Below are 8,449 nucleotides of genomic sequence, written 5' to 3' on the forward strand. Positions count from 1 at the left end.
ACAAATCAACTGGAATTTCATTGATTCAACATTATGAATTGATGTTAGTTCAATATTACGTTTACACCCGCATTTAATGTTTAATCAATGGTGAAATAAAAATCAATGGTAATATTGTTGAATCAACGTTACGTTATGATGGATTCTACATCGCTGATATTGAATCAATATTGAAATTAAGAAAAATTATCTTTGGTAATATTGTCTGATCAAGGTTACAATGTGATGTTGATTCTAGATCACTTGTGTTGAAACTTAAAACACAGCTGAAATGTAATGACAACATGATAAAACAATGATGTACCAAGTTAATGTTGAAACAACATTAATATTTGAACTACACTTAACTGGACCATTTCAAATTTGGAGAAAACCCTTTAAAATATAAATCTTAGCTTCCTTCTTAGCAGTTGAGTCAATTTATTTTATTGAATGGTTTACCACAATCAGTGACAAAAAATATATTAAATATCCTTCTTTAAAAAAAGAAAGGGGGAAAGTGTTGGGCTTGGCATCAATTCCTCAAGCCCGCGTGTTCGTTGAATGAGGAGAGCAGAGATGAAGTTTAGATGAACTGTTTTAATCATGAATTAAGTCAGATGAATGAAGCATACAGAGCTCTGGGTCACAGCTGTCTCTGATTACACAATCCTAGCAAGTCTTATGTTCAGTTCGTCTGTGACTGACTCGCCTTTCCCGGACCCAAATATTTAAACAGAATAAAGATGTGGGCAGTCTTTCTTCGGAAATCACATGAATTCTGGTCCTCCGCCTCGATTGGACACAGGGGCGTATACAGGGGAGGGGCCATGGGGATATTTGCCCCCCCTGAAAACTGATTGGCCCCCCAGTGTGCCCCCACTGTAAGTTTTTTCCTCCCATTAGCGATTGTTGCAGCGCTAGATTTTGGTTCCGTCTTTCAGTGTTAGGACAGACCAGGTTTGATGTTAGACCAAGATAATGCTAATCATTACAATGATCTGTGTGGCTGAATGTAATACTAGCTACATAATAACACAAGCAGGGTTTTCCTGCATTGTGATTTTTTTCCTGGGCGATAGCCTACACAAGTTATATTGCAAGCGAGATGCCGAAGCAAATCGGATGATTATCTCACCTTCCACACTTTAACAGGAGTTACGTGACTGCACTTGTGAATTTAAAGATTTCTAATCAATGAAGAAAATTAGGCTACTTGACTTGACTTGTCACGAAACACGACTCGATAATGACTTTATAATAATTGTAATTAAACTTTAAAAAATCTTTTTTTAAATCATTACGACGTTGACTAACTAATATAGGCTACAAACGGCAAGCCACAGAACCAGCGATGTCTGCGCCTCTGATCAGAGTTTACACGGCTGCACGACGCTGGGCAAGCATGGGACAATACAGGGGTAGAGGAGAACCTACGAATGCTGTTCGTTTGGATATAAACACTTTGAAATGGATTCATAAAAAGAAATGTGGTGTAGGACTCGAGTATACGCACAATTTGCAACCCGAACATGACCGCCGCAACCTCAAACTTTATTCACCCACATGTAAACGCGGTATAGGTATGTTTCTTATGGATAATTTGACTAATATCTAGAGATTATGAAGATATTTTTTTATATGTAGCTTGACTGTCCTTGGATCCACATGAGTTATTAACCTGTTTAATAATAATTTATATGTATTTATATGTTTCAATAATGTGACAAATGTCAAACTTTAATTTAACTGTCATTTTTTTATTTTTAAAACTTTGAAAGTGCTTTAAACCTTTCACACATATTTAGTTTAGAATTTTCCAGCTGGTCAAGCAAAGTGGATGAAATGATTCTCAAATTAAATTTAGTGTGTGTAGGCCTGTGTTTTCCTATATTTGTAGGCCTGTGACAAAACGTCCTTTGATAACATGCAAAAACATTCTCAAAACAAAACAAAAATCATACATTATAATTTTACATAGCCTATAAAATATTTGTATTATTATTGCTTAATTTATAAAGTTATATGAATTCATTAACTATGTATTTATTAAATGAATGATTAATATAATTCTGTATTTGTATAAATAAGGCTTTTCTAGTATTATTATTTTTTTTAAACCTGGTCTTTTTGTTCTGGCCATGTATAAGGTTGTGAGGATGTGAGTAAAGTTTTTATAACTTATTGTTGAGGTTTATTATTTTTTTGAGTTGTACACTTCACAAGATTGGATTTTATTTATTACAGTTTTTCACTTCTGAAAAGTTTTTTCAAATTGTATTTGATTGTTCTGATTTAGCTACAGCAGTGAATAAATTCCCAGTGTTTGAACATTTCTGAACATGTTCGCTCCCTTTGGATTGGAATCTCACTTGAGATGGCAGAATACCCTCTGAAGTCCACTTCGCAGTCCACTTACGGTCGAATGGAACGCACCCTGAATGAACGCGGTGACCTCCATCTGTGCATGTGCTGAGTTTAGCGTGCATTTGGGAACGTAGCGGGTACAAGCAGTTCCCATTATATTCACATCTGCATGGTTGACGATTACCGCATTTTAGATTTGTAACAAGTGTTTGTAAACATGTTTTCCGCCAAAATAAATGCTTGACTGCAGTTTACATCAAAATAAAAGCTCACGCATTTGTTTCCAGTGCATTTGTTTTACAATATATGGCCATTACGGTCATAGGATTAATATTATAACTATTATTAATATTACTATGGAGAGTAAGAGTCCCCTTTAAAGTTGCGGTTCAAGTCAATGCTTGAAGTCAAGACTTTTTCTTCGCTCAATTTGCACACTGAATATGGGTTGGAGATCTTAATTTTGAACTCTCAAAGTGCACCAGATTAATGAATTTAACATAAAAATGCACACAATTTTCCTCCGGGGGGGGGGGGGGGGGCATACCCCCGAACCCCCCTAGAGGGACAGAGGTCCACCCACAGTTTCACTAAATCCTATGGGAAATACTGAATGCCAATAAAAGTTAATAAGGTATTAATGCTCATCACCGATTTTAAGCTTGCTGAACTTTAAATGATTTGGATATCTACAGTTCTACATATAAACACACAATATAAGATTGGCCCCGTCTGTATTCATTGTGGCCCCTCTTGTGCCCCCCATTTGAAAAAATCCTAGAATCGCCCCTGCTTGGACATCTCACTCCATTTTCACTTCCTGTTTCTTACTCTGCACAGAGAAACTGCTTCTTTATTAGAACACACACAAGGCTCTTCGGAGCCTTGTTGACAAAACAATTCCTTATACGGACCCCATTATAGTCTTAATGCATGAATCATCTCATAAGCTTTCAATTCCCATTATCTTCAATGAACTTATGTTAGTGATTAATTTTTTACAAGCAATTGTTAGCAATAATGCAAAAACAAATATTTTACAACCTTTAAAAGGGGCTATATGCAACTTTTTCCCCAAAATAAACGTAACAATAGCCTTTTTATTTGCGGATAAAAGATTTGATTTGCTTTTATCTGCGGATGTGACGTCACCACCGCTGCGAGAGCGAGCAGAAAATGAGAGCAGTTCTGTTTTTTGGCCACAGGTGTTAGTCGCGAGTTTAAAGGGGTGGTAAACCACGATTTCACTATTCTAACTTTAGCTAGCGTGTAATGTTGCTGCTTGAGCATAAACAACATCTGCAAAGTTACAACGTTCAAAGTTTAAAGCAAAGGGAGATATTTGCTTTTACAGAAATCAGTTTCTAAGGACTACAGCAAACGGCCGCTAGGGACTACTACACATTCACCCAGGTTTTGCTGACATCACCAGGCCCAATATTTACATAAACCCCTCCTCCGGGGAATATGAAATAAGGGGGGGTGAGGCCATTTTGTATCGCGGCGCTGTTGTGGTATAGTAGGCTGGAGTGTTGTTGCCGCGATGCCAAGGAAACGCTGTTATTTTCATCCGGATTGCAGGTCTGGGGTACTTGCTCTGTTCAGCCTTCATAGGGACGGGGGTGCGTTGCAGAGCGTTTAAAATAAAACATGTTATATGCACGTGTGTTTGAGTCAGCGGGGAATCAGGCACGCGCAGGGCTCCCTGCAGCACATCCACGGAGGAGAACATCCACCGTCTTCGCGATTTCAATGCCAGATTTGCACAACGTCAGCTGCGTGAAAAAAACACTGCCGGTGCGTGGATGCACGACGCGCGCGCTACACATTTCACGGAGGACAACACAAACTTCCACAAACTTCGCGAGTTCAATACAGGATATGCACAACAGCTTGTCCTGAAAGCTGGATTTACAAACAGAAGCTGTTCACGGGCCACAACCTGTAAGTCTGATTTATATTTCATCTATGTGTTTTCCTGTAATAGGTTGTAGCAAGGAAGTAAACAGATGACAACGCTGTTCTGCAAACCAGTCTGTTAAATGCTCATTCATACTTAACGTTATCCGACGAACACCTATCGTTACAAACACTAACGTTAAAATCTCAACAGCGAACCTGGCATTAGTGTAAATGATTCTTTGATAAGAGCTTTTATGTATTGTTTATCTACAGGCATGCTAAACATGGTTCTGTGTGTGATTTGGCTAACTTACTAGTTTAAGCCAGTGCTTAGTGTTTGTTTTGGGTTAGTTCTTGTGACAGATATTTGGCTATAATCGTTCTAAAAATACAAAAGTTAAAGTGCCATTCAGTAGCGATCACTATAGATCCGCAGTCTTTACTCTTGAGGACTGAACAGGTTCTGCTCGATCATCTTCACTCAAATGTTCTGGGTCTGATTCGGGCTCAGATTGGTATGGTTTTATTGACGCCGTTGTTTCTAACACTGACCAAAGCAAGCACAGCCTCCGATAAAGGTAAGGGGCGTGACGTTTCCGACATACGTGCACTAGGCGTTTAGCGAATCACAACACACTGGGCCAGCTAACCAATCAGAGCCCACTGCGTATTTTTGAGGGACTGGCTTCATACAACCCGGAAAGCATCAGACCGTTTTACAAGGAGGGACAGAGCAGTGTAGAATAAAGGTCAAATATATGAAAAATAAGGCAATTTTTTTTTTAAACGAAGCATGAACACATGTTACAGTGCACCCCACAAACACAGTCAAGCCTTCAAAAGAATGTGTTTTACCACCCCTTTAAATTTCAGAAAAAAAGCATATAGCCACTTTAAAAATAAAACTAGTTTCAGAAGTCTGATGTCATTATGACTACAGGTGGTCCAGCAGTTCAGGTTTTAGAAATCTTGCATCAGCCGACTGCCTCTTTTCCTTTGGGTTCTCTGAAATCTGAAAAAGAAAGCATGATATTACTTAACAAGTTAATTCAGTTGTCATACAGTCAAATTCAATAAATGTTAATATACTAATTCGCTCAAAAAAAGTTGCTCAAGACAAAATATTAAAACTGATTATAGTACCTTTAAATTCTGTACATAAATTCTAGTTCTCAAATCTACTAATGCTTAAATATAAAAAAGAGTGTCTAATTTGTCCCACCGAGTTTATCTCAGCCTTAATTAAACACAGCTGAAGCAGCTGATCAAGGTCATTAGGATTGGAGAACTTCAGGCAGGTGTGTTGAGCTAAACTCTTCATGAAGAGAAATAAACACCTCTGAGCTAAGACCATAGACCATTACATACATCTCAGTTCATTTTCTGTGAAACTGCACAGCATTCAAATAAAGAGTTAATCTTGAAGAATAAAAGAGCTTGAGTTTTTTCAACAAAAAATTATTTAAAGGGATAGTTCACCCTGAAATCTCCATTTACTCACCCTCGAGTTGTCCCAAACCTGTATGAGTTTCTTTGTTCTGCTGAACAGAAAAGAAGATATTTGGAAGAATGTTTGTAACCAAGCAGATCCCCATTGACTACCATAGTATTTTCCCCTACTACAAGTCGGACAAAATTTCTAACCGGCATGCACTGCTTCAAGACAGCCGCCGATCGGTCTGCGCATCGCTGTATGAAGTCCAACAAGCCTATGCTAAACCAAATTGGGCGTTTACCAATCAGTGGCCAATTTCAAACTACAATAGATGTTTTTCAACCACTTTTCATCAGACTTGCTAAACTCATGAAGGCCCACCCCTAAACCAAGCGCCCAGTGGATTAGAGCAAATCAGGTAATGCGATTGAAAATACCCATTATGGTTTAGAACGCCCCACTGATTGGGAAACACCCACTAGTGTTCTGCAGAGATACACACCTGCATGATATTAGGCTCATCAACTACAGATCACTGCTAGTTCAATGTCACTGGCTGCGTTCGAAACCGCATACTTCCCTACTATATAGTATGTAAAAAGCAGTAGGCGAGCGAAGAGTATGCTGGAATCCTTTGTATTCATAAAAGAGTAGGCGAGAACTACCAGGGTTTTGGACTATTTCTCGCGAGATTCGGACGTGCGTATACTGATGTTGCGTTCGAATATGCCTACTTACCTACTATATAGTAGGCGAAAACAGTACGTGAAAGGAGAAGTATGTTCGAAACCTCAGTAATCATAAAAGAGTAGGCGAGAAGTTCCCGGATGGCTTACTGATTCCGCCCAGATTGTGAAGTACCCATCGTCGGATACTTTTCTATCCCTGCCTTCCCATGAGGCCACAGGAAAGGATACGTCAGGCGGAGAAAAGCCAATCAAATGTGAGTATTACAAACCAAAATCACCGTTCCTTGTGTTAAAATTGCATTTGTTGGACTACTGTAGAGTAACGTTAAACTGTTGAATTGTTAAAAGTGTAAAGACGACAGACAGTATAGTGTAGTTGTGATGGGATGTAAAAACACGTTTTATTAGCCTATGTATGAGCTCCAGTAACACACACACACGTCTCCAAAGTGGATTTACATAAACGATATACTTAAAGATAAAGATGCTTACTAAATGTTTATTTAACATCTGACAGGAACATTTTCGATAAGTATTGCAGATGACATCACAGCATGAAATAGACATCTGATCAGAGTGATGTGTGTGTGCTATAATGTAGAGTTCACTGTGGTCATCACTGCTTACTTTACATGAACGTCAGTAATGTTAATAGATCTAAATAAAGTAACTAAACATAAGTTATCTTTTTTTATTTGTCCATTAGTACTGTTGATGAATTGAGGAACATTAACACATCAGCAACTACCTCAACATTTAAGGCTATTGAGCACATAAACTTTTATGCTTTTATCAAGGTGTAGCATGTAATTGTAAAAAATATTAAATCAAATATGGCAAGAAATGGGATGCTGACAACATGAATTGTAAAACGTTTTAAGTAGTCATGCTGATGGAGAGCAGGCAGACGGATGTTTGGAGTAGACATCAGCAGTCAGATTGTCCCGCACATGTTCTCCACTCTTGCTTCAAGGTTGTGGGGTTCAGAAGGGACATGAGGGACGCCTGGGACAGGTGAAGGTGTTCACGGTGGTCACTGCTTCATCAATATAAAGCCACAGAAGCACAGCTGTGTTGAGATGGCAGCAGATGTGGGGCTCACCGCCTGTAAATGTGTGATGTTTGTTAGAACAATACGTTTGAATAAAGCTTTGTTTCATGATGACTTATTCATTTGTGATGTTTACTTTTATTCATTCTTTTACTCATTAATTCATGTTTCCTATTGTTGTCAGTAAATAAAATATTTTATTAACTCATGCATTTATTCATTGCTTGACTGAAAATTGGTATTCACATCGGCTGCATTTGTCTAGTGTGTATTCATGCATCGCTATGTCATATGACAACAAGTTGCATTTTGCTTGTTTAACTAAAACAATATAATTTTCAGTAAAAAAAAAGTAATATAATTAAGTATTGGTCAGCATTTGTTATTATTATTATTGTAAGTGTTTTAGTGGGCTAGCAATGCAATTCATTCTGGGGTAATCTTAATTTTGAATAGTAATAACTTACATTTTAAGAGTATAAAATCAACAGTGTTCTCCCAAGGTGAGATCTTCGAGCAGCTGAAAGACGTCCTCGTTGCAGACTCTGAGGGAAACTGCACAGGTCGGGCTGTGGAGTTATTGATGCTTTGAGCTGTTACTGCACCTGTCACTCATAGGCCTATCTTTTATTTTATAATTACATGGTTGTATCTTTAACAATCCTAATAATAAAACAAATATCATGGGTTTGCATACATTATATACAAAGAAAAAACAATAACAAGGTTAGATATCTTTGAATAAGGGATTGAGGGATAAAACAGGAGTTAAATTTAAAAAGGAAAATATAAAGGAGATTTAGGCCAATTTTGCTTGTGGATGACATGTTTTGCATATAAAATAAAGAAATTAACAACATATTTAAGAGATCACGATTGTGGGTTTTGGTAAGGATAAAACTGGGTCAGATTAGTAGGGTTAATATCACAAAATAAATGGGCAGCTGTTTCTTCAACAAGCCCACACAATTAGCAAGTTTAATCAATATTAAGATATTTATAGATCGATGAATTAAACCTGTCACT

The 8,449-nt window shown here is 37.8% G+C and overlaps 1 protein-coding gene across 1 annotated transcript in view; it reads right to left on the reverse strand.

Moving 5' to 3' along the window:
• The window catches only part of LOC307135661 (uncharacterized protein), a gene marked incomplete at its 5' end in the record, with an annotated part of 33,863 nt that overhangs the window by 19,969 nt on the left and 5,445 nt on the right, over positions 1 to 8,449 (reverse strand). The window lies entirely within an intron of this gene.

This window comes from Gobio gobio, assembly GCF_949357685.1.
Source record: "Gobio gobio genome assembly, chromosome: 1".
NCBI lineage: Eukaryota > Metazoa > Chordata > Actinopteri > Cypriniformes > Gobionidae > Gobio > Gobio gobio.